This window comes from Oreochromis niloticus, linkage group LG22, assembly GCF_001858045.2.
Source record: "Oreochromis niloticus isolate F11D_XX linkage group LG22, O_niloticus_UMD_NMBU, whole genome shotgun sequence".
Taxonomy (NCBI): domain Eukaryota; kingdom Metazoa; phylum Chordata; class Actinopteri; order Cichliformes; family Cichlidae; genus Oreochromis; species Oreochromis niloticus.
In genome coordinates this window covers 35,755,952-35,774,738 of record NC_031985.2, presented here as the reverse complement: position 1 = coordinate 35,774,738, position 18,787 = coordinate 35,755,952, and the positions used below count along the sequence as shown (strand labels likewise).

General features: G+C 39.2%; 1 protein-coding gene across 1 annotated transcript in view; it reads left to right on the top strand.

Annotated features, from left to right (window-relative positions):
• The first annotated feature begins 3,863 nt into the window (after window positions 1-3,863).
• lrrc3b (leucine rich repeat containing 3B) overlaps window positions 3,864-18,787 on the top strand; it is a 35,771-nt gene continuing 20,847 nt past the window's right edge. The window contains exon 1 of the mRNA XM_003455229.5: window positions 3,864-4,065. The gene's annotated coding sequence lies outside the window, so the exon portion shown is untranslated. The remainder of the gene's footprint in view (window positions 4,066-18,787) is intronic.

The following is an 18,787-nucleotide window of genomic DNA, read 5'->3' as shown; positions in this document are numbered from 1 at the left end:
AAAAAGCTACCTTTGTGCTTACATGATGCTGCTGGAGAGAGAAAAAAGCTGCTGTAACTGCAAAAGACTTTGACGAGAATCTTCCTTATTGGCCAGATGTTCCTGACAGATCTGCCACCTGGATAAGTTAATACATTTTGTGTGGTCCACTCTGGTCTGCCATGAAATGTCCTACTCTTCTTCATTCTAGAAAATTTGACTAACAGATTATAGTGAGTAGCAGGACTGATAAGAAGCTGGCCTCATGAGATCATGTTTGCTATATGTCGGCTGTCTTATTCATTTTGTTCCCACGAGATTTCTGTCTTCTCAGGAAGGTTTTTATCACAATAGCAAAATGTTTTCACTAAAAATGGGACAACATGAAAAGTAAACTAATTAGGATGGAAATAGGCTTTTTAAAGTGTTGATATTTATAAGGCTGTGTTCTTTTGGAACAGCACCATTGTGGTGTTTTGACAGCCTCTACAAGCTGTGAGAAATTCAACAGACGCTTCTCACATAGCACAGATGGAAATATTTCTCAAAGCACAGTGCCACAAGCCAGAAGCCCCAACACATGTGCAGTGTATTTAAAGCAGACCATCTCTGTGTTTCATTAGTATTTGATTTCAGTTACCATCATTATCTTACAGATTAGTATATCATTGATTTAAAACTGATAAATCTAAAATGTTTGGAAGTCATTGCAGTCATGAATAATTCAGGGTTTGTTCAAACTGCATCAGATTTGCTTTTAAGAAGTGATTATATTTGAGTCTGTGAACTAATGGACCATCATCTGAGAAATGCCAACAAGAGTGTGGAGCAGCTCTGCTTTAAGTCATCTCTCGAGTCAGGATCCCAAAGAGAGACTTACTGACCAGGCACCTCGTTCACACACACTAAAAGAACTGTACAAATGACTGGATATGAAGTCATGAACTTTAGGACCTGACAGCAAACCTCCACATGCTGGGGAGGTTGTCACGAGAGAATTTATTCCAGGCCCAGGAACGTCAGTGATGCCTATACAGCAGACAATTTACACAAGGATAAGGCATTTACATCTCAGAACTCCTGACCAAATTACAAGAACCCTTTGTGGTGGGAGGGGTACCGTTAGACAGGTGCGGAGCCACACAGATATACCTCAACCTCCTAAAAAATGGAGAAAAGCAGAATCCATTTCTCTGGTGAGTGTGGTGAAGGTTAGAGATGAACTGGGGCTGCAGGTGCCAAGCCAAACCATTCCCACCTCCTTTCACTGGGATAACCATCTCACACCAGCCCAGAGAGCGGATGTTGCTGCATTGCAACATGTGCACACATGTTCTCTCCCCTGCCTGGTCACTACATACTCGAAGATCACCATTTTGAAATGTGCCCAGGCATCACAGTGAGTTCCTATAGATCACCTGAACATAAAAGGCAAACAGTTCAGAAGGAACTGGTTGCTAGAGATGCCTTTGGGGGCTGGCTGGTTACTGCTGTAGGTTTGTACTGGGCTTTGTATAACAGGGCGATAGATCTTGTACAATGGACAGAGTAGTGCCAGGCGACTGCCCAGTCGTGTGCCTCAACAGGAAGCGTAAGACCCGCTACAACACTCAGGAAAACGTGTGGTGGGAGGTTGACTCTCTTCATTATTACCTCCTGAGATGCCCATTCACCTTCTGACAATGGCTGAACTCATTATGCAAATGTCCTGTTTATAAGGTTGGAAACCTGCAGTCAGCTGAGACTGAAGGAGTCACCTGGATGAGTGATGAAATGTTTCTCCCACTGAAAACATCCAGGTGAACAGAATCAACCTTTCTGGGATTTACTTACCTGGATGACTGAACATGCACCAAGGTAATTTGGTTCTCCCCACTATATTTGCAGTATCAGATTTTTTTAAAATCTCAAGATAATCAACCTAACTAGTACAGGCACAAAAGATGCAACAGATTAACATAATCAGTGGAACTTTAGTTCTCTAAGTCACCATCTTGATTTTAAAAGAATGTAGTCAAATGGACAGAAAATGTGCAGATGACTTTTTTATTATTCCAACCCAGCTTACTAGAGTTCACTATGCATTAAAAAGGGCTTTACAGTTACAGTACACATGTACTCCCATCATTTTCAAACCAATTTGCATGTTAAACTGACAATGGCAAAGTCCCATTTAAATGAATAACTGATGATTTGCTGATTTGGGCTGATGGCTTTTCCATGTATTTGACAAACAGATGGATCCCCAAATAAATTTAATATTCCACACCACAGCTTTATGTACAGTTACATAAACAAAACTGTAACAAATATCTGGGGTGGCTGTAGCTCAGCAGGTAAAGCAGGCCATGTACTAACTGAAAGGATTGTAGTTCAATCCCTGACTGCTCCAGTCTGTGTGCCAAATTATCCTTGGGCGAGATACCTCAAGTTGTTTCTGATGTGTTCATTGGAATGTGAATGTTAGAAAGCACTTACATGTAAAAGTGTGTGCATGAATGATGTGTTGTATAAAGTGTTAAAATGAGTGCTCTAGAAGAACAGTGCTACATATTTACCATATTCCATAAATCAAAAAGAAATCTGTACCTGGTGTTGATACAGACTATGGTTTAATTGCATAGATGCAGATATAGAAAAAATATCTGTAGTCTGTGCAAGATCCATTATCTGTCTGCAAAATCATGACTTTCTATTCATTTCATTTGGCCTTTACATGGTGAACATTTCAGCTGCATCAAGTTGCTGCTGATAGCCATATCAGTGCCAGGAAAGCAGCTACTTCTGCCATCAAAATAATAGCTCATCATCAGACATCAAACATACGTGAGCCCAAACCTCTCACGTTTAAGGAAACCTTTCTGTCTTCATGCTTTCCCCTCAATTAGTTGGAATGCTTTTGTCACTTTTTTTCAAGTCCAATGTGAAAGGATTACTGTACTAGTGAATACAATTCTTTTCTTCTCACTCTCATCGCTCTATATTTATTGGAAGTGGTGTGAACTGACTGAAATTGTAGGACGATGGCTGCGATGGTTCAATGTTATAATAATTAGGTTAGCTTAGCTGTTGCACTACTTAAAGTGTTTGGCAAAGGCAGCTGATAAGCACTTATCTCCTAGGAACCTTTAATGCCTGGAGAAGTCCTGGCAGTCAGTTTAATAGTCAATAAAGTGTCTGGATCAAGAGGTGGACCTCTAGACTGACAATATTCAATTCAGGGAAAAACCCAACAATGTAATAATCCCCAATGAGCAAGCACTTTGGTGACAGTGGGAAGGAAAAACCAGGAAAAAGCAGGTACACAAGCTTTCACTAATCACAGGGTAGTTTTCTTATTGAGTTTCTCACTTTCAGACTCACCCCCATTTTCCTATTGGCTTCACCCGACATAGCCTGTCCATCTTTTATGTACAGTTTTTTCTGACTTCCTCATGGTGCTATTGTTTCACTGTTACTGTGAAGAAGTGACAGAAAAATCATGGCATAGTACCTGGGATTACTGTACTTGTGAAATACTTTGTGGAACTGAAGCTACTGATAAAAGTGCAACTGGAGCATAAACATGAAAAACAAACAAAATAACAAATAGGACATAATCTCTGAATGTGACACAGTCCACATATGAAGAACTGCCAATCCCAAGAGAAGTTGGGAGAAACAAGTAGGAATCTTGAATATAGCAGACTGTTGGAATAAATGAATTTTGTAAAGACAAAACATTTCAGAATGTAAAAATATACCAATGAAAACACTGAATGGGTTACAGACAACGTGATTTTAATATATGGTTCATCTGTCTCGTATAGTGGAAGTGCCTGGTCATCAACATTTTATACTGAAAGGTGAGACCGGTAGTGGGACTGCTTTTGTCACCCTGTAACTTCACACAGCGAGCCCCTCCCTTTACCCCATTCATTCCTTTGCAGTGTTTTATACTGAAAGGTATAAGATGCTAATTCACACGGCGATTTGTACACGCGTGAACGGACAGCAGAGCAGAGACTGCGCTCTCAGCCTCTAATCAGCTTCATGCGATTCGGACTTTCCGCTCCAGCAGTTTCTACAGTCGATGACTGACTGCAGGTGAGGAGACTCGTGTCGCCTGTTGCTCCTGTGTCCATCTCCGCTGTGTTACGTGCGGACTACCCGTCCTCAGTCAAGGCCGCTGCTTTCATGAATGTTTGCATGGAAAAGAAATGTTTCTTCTTGTATGATTACTGGTGTGATGTTATATAAAAGTGCCTGTGTGCTTGTACTTTTTATTTTGCTTGTAGTCTCATCTTACAATTCGATTATGAAAGCTTTGAATTGGTGTAGGCAGTTCAGGTAGGGTGATGCGTGATATTTTCACAAGGAACGTCGTGCCAGACGCCATTAAAAAAATAGACTTTAATGTTTATTCTTGTAATTATCTGGGCAGCTTTGCGCATTAAAGTTCATTCGCACGCCATTCAAGAGCAGCGACACCACGCATTAATTCGGCTTTCGAGAAAATAGCGAGAAGCTGTTTATTTTTTGCATAATTTCAACTTTATTCCGGCTAAACCCGCAATTTGCTGCGATCCTTTCTGGGTACACGCACCTCGGATGGCGGTAGCTGGCGTCTATCAATATTAAAGTTCAGATAATTAGTAAATAACCGCTGAGTCTGGTTTCTGTGCGTCGACTTATGCTAATATCTCGCATATGGATTTATTGCACGGTTATTCGTTTGCAATAAACAGGCAGCGTAAAGTTGGGTAAAGATGGGTTGGGTATATTCAATTAAATGAAATGGGAGAAACGACAAGTTGAGAGCTTTCAATGTGTGCAGCAGTTCAAGCGTTTTTACGCGCATGGCAACAGCTGGATCTTCCTGGGATTGTGTATCTCAGACTAGAGCAGGGCGATATGGCCAAAAATATTTATCACGATATATATTTTAAAATTTGCGATAACGATATAACTGACGATATAATTTCTGCGAGACAAAATACAACTCCACAACTTTAGTAGCGCAAAAAAACCCCATCCATTTATTTTCACTTAAACAAGCAGCTGTTTTTTATGTGCATTAAAGCTATATAAACATTTAACAGTGCAAATGCAAATTCCTTGCTGAAAGTTTAACCAGAAGGCATTTCCAGTAGAAATGGGCTGACATATCCTGAGCATAACCATGTATAATATCCACTGAAGTTAAAAAGAGGTGCTTTGCAACATTAAACTGCAGTGTGCCAAATAAAAAAAGTCAAATACGTGGTTTTCGCACCATAAGGTGCACGGGATTATAAGGCACATTAAGCGAAACAAAGCAGTCAGATAAGTCCAACTTTATTCAACTCATTCTTCTTGCTTCCTCCACTTCTGTATCATTGATTCATTAATGCTGTATTCTATCACAGCTGCTCTATTCCCATGTTGTTGCAGTATATTAATGACTAACCTCGTATTGTGGATGGATTATCTCAGCTGTTCTCCTGACTGAAGTTTGGTCCGTTTACAGCATCCTGCCATGCGATTGCATTTGTCCCTAACCATCAGGAACCCTCACGTTAACTTTTATCGAGTGGAAAAAAGTTAGCGTTCATCCTCCAGCTTCACTGTTTATGCTATGCTAACACAGCTGTGTTGCTAGTGATCACGTAGCACATCATTATATAGCAGCTAGCCCAACTTCAGTAACCCTACAAACGTCACTGCTGTTTAGTTTCCTGTCTTCATTTATGTTGGAAGTGATAGCAGAGCTGTACGTCTGAATTTTTTCAGAAATCTCTCAGTCAGAACATGCTATATCATGCTTAGGTAACTAGCGAAACTAGCGAGCTAACTTCCGCTAGCTTCCTGCTAACTTCTAACTCCGTTAAATGTAATGAATTCTGTTTTCATGGATGCCTGGATGTTAAACATCATAGTTACACCTGGTAAAGCAGCAACGCTGATCGTTTTATTAAAGATGAAAGAATTTAGACAGTTTTTAACTCTCAATGTGCCGCAGTGTTCGTTTGACTTCGGGACCTTAAAGGACGGAGTTTAGGACCCAGATTACTCCCAGATTTACGAGCACCTTAGTCCGACAAATACGGCAATAACGACGGCCCGCTTGCATGTTCTACAAAAAAAATGTGCTGTGTTGTGTATCTGACGGACAAACACCAAACCAGTTAAGCTGCACCATTTTTACAAACCAATTCTGGTTCATCCGTTTCACTCAACAATCTGCTTTCCCCATTCTCATTCTAGTTACCGCTGCGCTTTTTCGGCACTGCGCATGCGCGTTTTACCCATATTCTATCGCGATATTTCATTTTCTTATCGTTGCCTAGCATTGTACCGGTATTACCATGAACGGTAATACGGTATAATATGGCCCAGCCCTATCTCAGACTGCAGATATATACATATACATATACATACATACATATGTATATATATATATATATATATATATATATACACATACATACATACATACATACATACATATATATATGTATGTATGTGTATATATATATATACATACATATATATATGTATGTGTATATATATATATATATATATATATATATATATATATATATATATATATATACATACATATATATATGTATGTATGTGTATATATTACTCATATCTGGGTAGTCCCCTTCTCATTAATAGAGACACAATCTCATATCATAATGTCAGCTGCAAGCTTTAGACATGTGACATGAGTAACTTTAAAGTAGTCACTTTTGCATTGCCTCTGTGGGGCACACTGGGTTGGTTATCACGTGGGTTGTTAATGAATCATTACAGTGCAGTGAGGAATTTTGTTGATATTAAACATCTGAGCTGTTCGTTTAGCTTTGGTCAATATATGGAAATGTTCGTGCGGTGAAGGATGACCCAAAATACGTACACAGAGAGACAGGTGGAGTTGAACAGGGGAGCCCTTTGTTGGGCTGTATGACAGAAACAGTATGAGAATAACATCTCACTCTGACAACGGCAGGAGGAAGGATATCACTTTAAATAGACAGGAGGGAAATCAGGGCAGAGAAGAAAACGCCTGGCAACGAAATGAGACACAGATGAACAGAATGTAACTGATAAGACAGGTGTAAGCAAACCTAAACACAGCTCACATGAGAAAAAGGGTTAACAAAATGAAAATCAGAACATTGAGAGTAAGACCCACAGGCTTGATAAAAAACCTCTACGCTAGACAGAGACTAGAGTAAAGAAACACAGAGACAGGGAGAAAGCTGACACAAAAGGGAACTAAACAAAATTTAATTCAGAACTAAGAACTAGAAACAAAGTTAGTTATACTGAAGGACTAGAAATTAATTTGCTTTGCAAACCCAAAATCAAACAGGAACCTACAAAAACTCAACCAACAGTCAACGCCCATTAAGGTCCATGGGCTGTTGAGGGGAGGAGGTAATTTATGATGTTCATGTGTCAGAATAATTTTCCATATTGTTGTTTTAGTATTAAAAGCTCAGGCAGTCTTAGTAATTAAAAAAAAAAAAAAAAACTTTAAAAAAATGAAGGTAATAGTTTTGATTTAAATCAGTTTTTCATTAGCAAGCTAAAGCCATGTGGTGGCTAGGTTAGGTTTTCATGAGGTCATCTGGGGATGGTTTTCTCACCAATGCTGGTCCGAATGTTTCTGAACAATAAAAAAGGAAGAAACTGAGATTCTGGGTCAGATTCTCTGTGTTGCCAGATCAAAACTAGCAACCTGTAAATGTAAAGAAGGTTTCTTTACCTGCACGATCGAGTAAGCATCGAGATGGAGAGCAGTTCAGAGTCAACTTTGATATTAATGTGATTCATTTTTGTTCGGACGTGTTTTCCTTGACTTGCTCACTATTGCCGATGTTATGGAAAATCTTACACAAAAAGACTTGTTGTCTTTTAGAATATATACGGAGCGTCTGGGCTTTTTAATTGTGTCAATGATAAATCAGTTCAAATTATTGTCACTGAGTTAAATATGTCCTTTATAAGGGCTACATTATTAAAGCACTGCAGATTCCTTTATTTCACTGCTCATACATAGAATAATTCACCATAATCATCATTGGTTCAAATTCACGGTTTAAATACAACAGTTTAGTTTAGAGCTGGTGCCTAAACTAATATCTGTATCTGAACTAAAAAAGTTATACATAAAGATGTGAAAAAATTAACAATTTTTACTGAAATCCAACTGACGACTATAGGGACATATAGGGTTGTCCCAAACTGTCACAGGGTAGTTGATGGTAATTACTTTTTTGTTACAGTTAATTGCAAAAATGAATATGATACCAATATTTAATCAGCACTTGAAGCTTCAATTGAATGAATTAGTGGTTATTAAAAGACGTTTCTTTTTTTTTCTTTTTTTTGGATAATTTTATTTTAAATTTTCAAAATATAACACAAAAACAAACCCAAAACAAAAAGAGACGCAAACAGGCTCAGATGCGTTACAGAAAAAACAGTTAATTCAAACAAACTAGCACTTCATAATATATATATATATCTACATACATGCACACATATACATATATATACATACACATACAGATACATACAGATACACATATACATATACACAAAAAGCTGAAGTTGATAAAAGTTTACAAATCTAGTTTAGCCCAATCTGGCTTTTGCAAAGTGTTCCAAAAAGGGGTTCCAGACATTCAAAAAAGAATCTTCTGAGTGTTTACTAAACCTTTCCATTTGTATTATGGACATCATGTCTGTTACCCACAACTGAAAGGAAGGAGGGGTGGGGGACTTCCATTCTCAGTATTAGTCTCTTGGCAACAATCAAGCCTAGTTCCAGTGGCCCCTGCAGTTTAACCGGGAGTAGCTCTGACGTCGGAGAACATCCAAAAATTACAAGTTCAGGTTCAGGCTGTAAAGGTTTCATATATGCCTTGGAGTACCAGTCAAATATTTTAAACCAAAAGCCTCTTAATGAGGGACAAGACCAAAAGGCATGAAACAACCTTCTGCCCGTCTGGACCTGTCACACATTGGGGAGACAGAAGGATAAATCTTGTGCAGTCTGACCTTAGAATAGTGTAACTGGTGGAGGATTTTAAATTGAATTAATTGATGTCTACTGTTTATAGAGCAGGAATGGATTTTGGACAGACACTTACTCCACATTGATTCGGGCACCCTCATCCCCGATTCTTTCTCCCAAGCCTGCCTAATCTCAACGGTATGCACTACAATAGAGTCGCCAAGTAATTGTACAATTTTTGTGATAAGATGTTTGGAATCAGGTTGGCTCTTGAGTATTTCATAGATCCCGTGCTCCGAATGTAAAGTTGCAAAGTCTTTAAACTTAGTTTGAATGTAATGCCTGACCTGCAAATATCTATAAAAGTGTGAATGTGGCAGATTATATTTCCCTTTTAGTTGACCAAATGAAGAGAATTTATTATCAATATACATATCCTTGATAGACACTAAACCCTTTTCTCTCCAGTCATGATAAGTCTTGTCTTGCCAAGGAGGCATAAAATCATGATTAAAACATATTGGCGTCTGTACAGATGTGTCTGGCAATGCCAAAAATCTTCTAATCTGATTCAAGATTCTAATGGTTTGTTTTAATACAAAACCCAGACATTTATAAGAGTCCAATTTTTCAAACTTGGTAAATAACATAGCCGACAGAGAGGAGTTGTTCACTGATTCAGCTTCCAGTCTAACCCACAATGGGGGCATCGATGCCTGGTCATCCGGGGAGTCCTGCTGCCAGAACACTAATGCTCTGATATTAGCAGCCCAGTAGTAATGTCTAAAAACTGGCAGACCCAGCCCTCCTTCTCTCTTGGTTTTCTACAAACGCACTTTAGAGATTCTAGCCCTTTTACCATTCCAAATATAGGACTGAATGACTGAGTCCAAATGTTTGAAAAAGGCTGCTGTAAGATAAATGGGGAGATTTTGACATAGATATAAAAATTTGGGAAGAGAAATCATCTTAATTGAATGAATGCGTCCAGTCATTGACAGAGGTAGTGTAGTGTAGACCTGACAGATACTCAGTGAAATTCAATTTAAATATTAATTTGGGATCCCTAGGTATAATCAAGCCGAGATAGCTTAGATGATTCCTAACCAGAGATGGGCAGTAACGCGTTACAAGTAACGCGTTACTGTAATCCGATTACTTTTTTCAAGTAACGAGTAATGTAAGGGATTACCATTGCAAAAACGGTAATTAGATTACAGTTACTTTCCCGTAGGAACGCTGCGTTACTGCGTTACTAAAACCGTGAGTTTTTTGCGAGAATGTCTCATGATAGTGACGTAAGCGAGTGCGACGTTCGTGACAACAGCTGTCTGCAGATCAACAATGGATAATATATCAAGTACGGGAGAGAGTATGAGCGTGCAGCGTTTAAAGCGTGGAAGTACTGACCTTATTTTGAGTTTGATTCCATAAAAAGTGACAAAAACATTAGCGTCCGTTGTGCGTGGGAAGAAAACTTCTTTTTACAGCGAAAAAAACCCCCTAAACTTCCAAGCAAGCACCGAGTGCGCTACGACTGTAATGGGAAATTCACAGAGAAACTCGCGGAGTCTTCAACTGACCGCTGCGGCACACCTGCACCAGGGTAAACCTCCGCCTACCCCCGTCCTGCTTTACAGGTGAAAATAGAGCAACTAGCCTTTGACTTTATTTATTTTCTGCTGTGTTTTACTTGCATCTATTTGAAAGAGTGAGTGTAAACACAAAAAAATATTATTTTTTATGTGCTGGAATGTGCAGAAAATAGGTTTAAATGTTAAACAAATTTCTTCCAGTCAGAGAATGTTGCATATAATTTAATTTTTGCTTGATGCATAAAGTTAAAAGATTAAAACTAATAAAACAAGTTTTAAAAGAGACTTTTCCATTTGATTACATTTTGTATGATGGATTATGCAGAAAAAGTAGAATTGGGTTGAAAGATCTATCGCTTTATCACCTATTCAGGTTGTAAATCGTGACTAAGTAACTAAGTAATTAATTACTTTTGAAAATAAGTAATCAGTAAAGTAACGGGATTACTTTTTGGGGGAAGTAATCAGTAATTAGTTACTGATTACTTTTTTCAAGTAACTTGCCCAACACTGTTCCTAACTACTTTGAATGGAACTTGCTGCAGAAATTCTGGCGAGCTGTTGTTGGAAAGAGGCATAAACTCACTCTTTGACCAGTTAATGGTATATCCTGATAATTTATCAAAAGCTGCAATCAGGCTGAGGAGCAGAGGAACTGATTGTTCAGCATCCTGCAAGTACAGTATTACATCATCAGCATACAAGCTAATTAGTGATTCAACACCTCCAACCTGGAGCCCCTTGGTATCTGGATGCTCTTTTATAGCCACAGCGAGAGGCTCCAAAATGATGGCAAAGAGTGCTGGGGATAGTGGACAGCCCTGCTGCACCGAGCGCTGCAGAAGGAATGGGGCAGACTGGTTGTTATTTGTCAAAACAGAGCACATTGGTTCTGTGTAAATCAGTTTCACCCAAGAAATGAAAGATTCACCAAATCTGCGCAGTGACTCAAACATGTAGGGCCATTCGACCTGGTCGAAAGCTTTATGTGCATCCAAGGCCAAAACAGAGGCTCCCTTAGAATTTTTATAGTCAGAATAGATGATATTGAGTAATCGCCTAACGTTAAAAAAGGAAAGTCTACCAGGGATAAACCCGTCTGGTCAGGATGAATAATGGATGCCAAGTGTTTGTTCAATCTAGTAGCCAGGATTTTTGTAACTATCTTATGGTCAAAATTTTGAAGTGCTATCGGCCTAAAGTTAGTAGGGTCAGTCATATCTTTTCCCTTTTTCAAAATGAGAGTAATATTGGCTTGACATAAAGTTTTAGGCAATTTTCCTTCTTCTTTTGAGTTGGGCAGCATCCTAAGCACTAGTGGTGCAAGAATGTCGCAAAATGTCTTATAGAACTCTGGACAAAAACCATCAGGTCCCGCTGTTTTGCCATTAGGGAATGATTTTATAGCCTGGATAACCTCCTGAAGAGTAAACTCGGAATCAAGATAATCCCGGTAGGAGTTCCTCAGTTTAGGCAATTGGAGAGAGTCGAAGAAGCCATTAAGATCAGATTGTAACACTTTATGCTTAAGAGAATATAACTCACTGTAGACCTCACTGAAACGATGGTTTATATCAATCGGGTTAGTTAACAGAGTTCCTGTTTTGGATTTGATGCTGTGTATTGCTCTTGCAGCTTGAACACCCTTGAGCTGTCGTGATAACAACATACCGGGTTTATCCCCAAACTCGAAATGCTTTTGTCGCAGTTTCCGAAGTAGATTACTGACTAGGCCACTCATTATATCATTATATTTGTATTTTAATTTCACTATCTCTTTAAAATCCGCAGGAGATTTAGAGACTTGATATGTTCTTTCCAGGCCCGGGAGAACACTATTGATTTCCGATAGACGTTTCTGTCTTTCTTTTTTAAGAGCTGAAGTATAAGAGATTATTTCGCCCCTCAAAACAGTCTTCAGTGCTTCCCATAAAGTTGAATCGGATACCTCACCATTATCATTTAGTTCTATGTAATTCTTCAATTTACAGGTTATATTCTTAACAAAAATGTCATCTTTAAGAAGGTTAGCGTTAAGTCGCCAAGCGAAAACCTGCTTTGGAAGTGCAAGATTTAATGATATTGTTAAGGGACTATGGTCCGATATTAATATATTATAATACTTGGAGTTGGTGACTTGAGAAATGAGACGTGAGCTCACCAAAAAATAGACAATCCTGGTATAAGATTTATGAACATGTGAGTAGAATGAGTACTCTCTACCTGTAGGATGTTGAATCCTCCAGATATCTACCATGTCCCTAGTTTTAAGAAGATTGTTTAAAAGTTTTGAAGATGCTGTTTTTGAGACTAATTGTGTAGATGATCTATCTAAGAAGGGGTCAAGATAACAGTTAAGATCTCCAGCCACTATTATATTAGAATCATTATCTGGGAGCAGATCAAAAATTCTCTTAAAGAAACTCAGTTCATCTGTGTTTGGGCCATATATATTTAAGAGTATTAAGGGGTGAGAATTTATGATACCAGAGACCATTATATATCTACCTAGGGGATCGGTAACTATAGAAGTCATCTGGAATGGGACATTCTTCCCAAATAGTATTGCGACACCACGCGCATGTGAGGAGAATGGTGACTGATATATCTGAGATACCCAGTTGCACTTTAATCTATGTTGTGTATCTTTTTTAATATGAGTCTCTTGCTGAAAGATAATATCTGCAGATAAGGATTTCAAATGCTTAAAAACTTTCCCCCTTTTTATAGAACTACCCAGCCCCTTCACGTTCCATGAGATCAACTGCAAATTTCCCCCCTCTGCCTTCACTCCACCCTGGACATCAGTCATTATAATTATAAGTGATCAAATTCAGCAGTTTAATCTTGCATAACATAGAAAAAATAGAATACACTCATCTGAGCCACAAAACAAAAAACAGAACAAAGAAAAACAAACAAACAAAGAAACAAACAAAAATTAAAAGATGTTTCAATGACCAGCGTTTCATGCAAGAGTAAAAAGTGTGACAGCAAACCCCAGTCTATCCTACTTCATAATTACAATAATGTATTTATTGCATTTTGCTAATTAATTTGCACTGGCTAAGAATATTTGGCAAATTTTTAAAAGGTTTTAAGAAAAGACTTCCTTAAATGTAAAAATAAATTTAAAAAATCTCAAATACAGTAAAGTCAAATAAAACGAGGTATACTTTCATAAAATAAAATAATCTGCACACTGTCTTTTTTTGGGTGGGGGTTTGTATTAAAAGTAAGAGGCAAAAAGAGTTCTGACAACATTTTATCTCCAAGCTGAGGCAATGTGTGCATGTGTGTGCAGGTAAACTAGTGAATGAGCGAATTTGTACGTGTAAGTATTCAAAAGAGCATGTGGTGGCTGCAATGAAACAGAACATAGAACAATGGCCTGTCGATTTTTTTTTTTGTTGTTTCACTTTAAATCTGAAAAATGATGTTACATATGCTAGTCAAGGACACCCCATGCACCCCTTTAGATGAACCCCTGCTAGTTGCAGGTATTATGTGATAGAAAAGTGGACCAGTTGTCCTCAGGAATAATTTAATTTACTAATTTAAACATGGTATCAGACCAAGTCAACAGTTCACCTGGTCATTAATAATCTAGTCTTAGCCTTACTGTAGATACTGTGGATGGAGCAGTAAAGGTTCGAATGGTGATTACAGGAACAGGCGTTTGTTAGGGCAGAGCAATATGACCAAAAATATTTATCACGATATACATTTTTAAATTTGCGATAACGATATAACTGACAATATAATTGACGCGAGACAAAATACTTTACAACTCCACAACTTTATTAGTGCAAAAAAACCCATCAGTGTATTTTCACTTAAACAAGCAGCTGTTTTTTATGTGCATTAAAGTTATATAAAAATGTAACAGTGCAAATTCCTCGTTTTTCCAGTTTAACCAAAAGGCATTTCCAGTGGAAACTGGCCGACATATCCTCAGCATAACCATGTATAATATCCACAAAACTTAAAAAGAGGTTATACACACACAATACGGTAATATTATGTTGAAGCACAGTACGTATCACTCCGCGAGGCTCCTGCCTACGATAGCCGTAATGCTCCGACAATCCATCTAGCGGTGCGGCTTCGTGCTTAGCAAAGTCGTACTAAAACATCTGACAGATTTTCGAGCGCCTTGGCCGTGTAGCACATAAAATCGTTTCGAGGTCAGTAAACACAACCAGAATTCATACATAAGGCACGCGGGATTATAAGGGACACTGTCGATTTTCAGAAAAATCAAAGGATTGATTTTAAGTGCGCCGTATTTTCTGAAAAACATGGTAATAACGACGGCCCGCTAGCATGATCTACCAAAATAGTGCTTTGTTGTGTATCTGACGGACGAAAGCTAAACCAGTTCGACATCCAGTGGCAGTCCTAGCCTGTTTGGCGTCCCGGGCGAACACGCCCCCCCCCCCCCCCCCCCCCCCCCACACACACACACGCACACACGCACATGCACATAAAACATATTAAGGAACCATACTGAATTTCGCCAGAGAAACACACATATGAAGAGAGAGAGAGTATGCATAGTATGCAAACGGCTACCAAACACCTATCATAATTTGTCATACAATGAGAACAGGACAAATCAACAATTGACAATGACTAATTAATATTAAAATCTGTAACATAATGTATTGTTTGGAGTTTAGCCTGTTACTGTTACTATTTTTACCATTTCTTTTTGGAGCAACTGTAACCCAGATTATTTCCTTAGGGATTAATAAAGTATTCTGATTCTGATTGGTTCAGGATGACCTGCCATTATCCAATGACACATCTGCTTACCTGTATCTTTTGCTCATTTCTCCTTCTCGTCTTTTCTATTTTTTCTAAACTGAGCACCTGATGGCTTTGAACTTTTCTTGTCCATCTTCCACTGGTTTTAATTTTCCACTCCAGTACAAATCCCCCAACTCGAGGATCACCACAACATAACCTAATAGACCTACACCTTAGTTCACAGATTCACTTTGTCTAAGGTGTATTTCTGGGATTTCACACAACCCAGGATTCAAATCATGAATACATAATGGGCTTGGATTTACATCATTATGAATGAAATGTGCTCTATTTGGAAGCAGGCAGCATTTTTTGTTGTTGTTTTGTTTTGGGGTTTTTTTGCCGATGCCCGTGATGCCGCCCCCCACCACGATGCCACCCCGGGCAACCGCCCGTGTCGCCCGTATCAAAAACCGCTACTGTCCACATCAGTGAAGTTGCAGCATTTTTACAAACCAGTTCTGGTTCATCCGTTTCATTCAACGAGCCACTTTCGCCCTTCTCATTCTCCGTCGCCGCCATGTGCGTATGTAAACATAGGCACTGCGCATGTGCGTTTTACCCATATTCTATCGCGATATTTCATTTTCCTATCGTTGCGTAACATTATACCGGTGTTACTGTGAACGGTATGATAAGGCCCAGCCCTAGAGTTCGCTCCACTTGAACTCACCATCTTGGTAACTGCTCCGCTTCTTTGCTCTTCACGGATGTTGTGTAGACAGACAACATCACTGCTGCTGTTGTGTTATTAGTCTTTTACAAACTGGGTTTGATGTTTTTAATAATTTTATAGATGAGTCCTAACAAGCATAGTACAGGTTTAGACTGCCAAGCTGGCACATGTAAATGGTAAATGGCCTGTATTTATATAGCGCTTTCTAGTCCCTAAGGACCCCAAAGCGCTTTACATATCCAGTCATTCACCCATTCACACACACATTCACACACTGGTGATGGCAAGCTACATAGTAGCCACAGCCACCCTGGGGCGCACTGACAGAGGCGAGGCTGCCGGACATTGGCGCCACCGGGCCCTCTGACCACCACCAGTAGGCAACGGGTGAAGTGTCTTGCCCAAGGACACAACGACCGAGACTGTCTGAGCCGGGGCTCGAACCGGCAACCTTCCGATTACAAGGCGAACTCCCAACTCTTGAGCCACGATCGCCCCACGATCACATGTGGTGATTTAAACCCATTTCGACAGGCTGTGCACACATTTACTTAGTTACATTCAAGCTCTAAAGTCTGTGATTCTTAAATTTTGCAGATTTGGTAGAAATCTCTTCTTTTCTATGTTAAGCCCAACATTGGTTCCATCAAAAAGCAGACTTCCCTGTGTAAAAGCCCCTCTTCTCACGTATACAGGCACACTGCTCTTCCCCCTCCCTGCTCTGCTTTCTCACGTGACTAAGCGGCAAGACCGGAAGGCATTGTGCAGACACATACAGACTGCAGTAAGTGGCACACAGAGAAAAGAGCATCGTGTGAACTTATTTTTACTGCTTTAATTTAAAAGGTTGCAAACTGTGATGTGTGTAAAGAGTATCTGCTACCGTGGCAACACATCTGATTTTTTCACACATACAAAACACATATGTCATGACTGACGTGTAATATTCAGTATCAACTAATGTTCATTTTAAAAGTGCAGTTGGACTGATTACCTATAGACTATATTCAGACATTCAAATAATATATACAGCTCAAAATTGTTTAATGAATTATTTTATTGGAACTAAAAACATATCTCAAACCTGAAATAAAAATAGATAATTGTAATAACTTTGTGTTAGCTGTGAAAGCAACACTAGAATAAAATTCAACTTAGTTTCATGTATATAGTGCTAAATTACAACAACAGTTGCCTCACAGTGGATTATATTATAAGGTAAAGACTCTACAATAACACAGAAAACCCCAACAGTCGGACACCCCTGTGAGCAACAGAAAGAAATCTCTGGTGGAATCAGGCTGGGGAAGGGGATGCCATCTGTCACGACAGGTTGGGGATGATAAGAGGGCGACGCTGTGGAAGAGACCCAGAGAGGAATAATAACTAAGGATTCAATGCAAAGTTGTGTACAAATATATGGAGTGAAAAGAGCAGAGTAAAGAAGAAACACTCACTGGACCATGGAAGCCCACAGAAGGCCGGGTTCAGGGTCACCTGTTTCATCAAACAGAAAGTTCAACTCATAATCTTAAAAGTAGAGAGCAGACAGGCAGCCTGTCTCCTGGATCTGGCACAGGCACAGAAACGAAAATGAACTGCTGTTCAGAGAAGAAGCCAATTCCAAGAAATCAAGAAATTCATTAGTGACAGTAATCATATTTCTGTTTTTCTATATATTTGGCAAGAAACCTGGTAAATAAATACTAGAATCAGTCCTGGTTTTTAACATAAACATAATCAGCTAATTAACCAGTCTTTTAATAGTCATGAAAATATGTTCAGATGTAGCGTACTGATGATGCATTCACCTCATAAATCATGACTCACTGCTCTCCCAAACATGACAGTGCACAGGCTTCCCTTATATGTTAAAGGTATCTTTATCTGTGATCCTTGTATTTACTTGCTATCAGATTGATACCAAGTATCGCACACCATTAACAGAGAATCTGTAGTGCCTTTAAATCATGCTGTAAATGACAGAAAAACGAAAACAAAAAAACGCTGGTCCACTTTAACCCTGATGATAGTTTCATGACTGATGCATAAGAGCTAAAACAGTAAATGAGGGCAGGTAAACAGATTCCACACAAAGACGTGAACAGAAAGAGTGGACCACGGCGTCGGGGCTGAAAGCCGACGGCTCACACCAAAATGTACTTCAAGAACAGTTTCCCATCTCAAATCTCTGTTTCCTGCATTATTCGTTTGCTTATCTGTTGTGTACAGAGCTGTCGGCCGCTATTTGTTTTTCTTTTCCACAAAAATGACCTCCAACAACAAAGCCTCATTTCTGCTGTTCAATACTGAAGAAATTTCAACTTTTTAAAATGATGCCAAATTGCAAAATGCTTAGCTGTGTTTCTAATCAAATCTCTGTAACACTGTGTGCCATGGGCTCCCCAGTTTCACCCATCGTGGCCAATTTGTACATGGAAGAAGTGGAAAAGAGGGCTTTGCTATCCTACCCTGGAACACCACCAAGCCATTGGTTCAGATATGTGGATGACACCTGGGTGAAAATCAAATCTCAGGACGTACTACATTTCACGGATCACATTAACTCGGTGGACCGACACATCAAATTCACCAGGGAGGACATGAAAAGTGGCAGGTTAGCCTTCTTAGACTGTGAGATTTCCATCAGTAATGGGGGACATCTAAAAGCTGACGTGTACCGTAAACCTACGCATACAGATCAGTATCTAAGGTTTGACTCTCATCATCCAC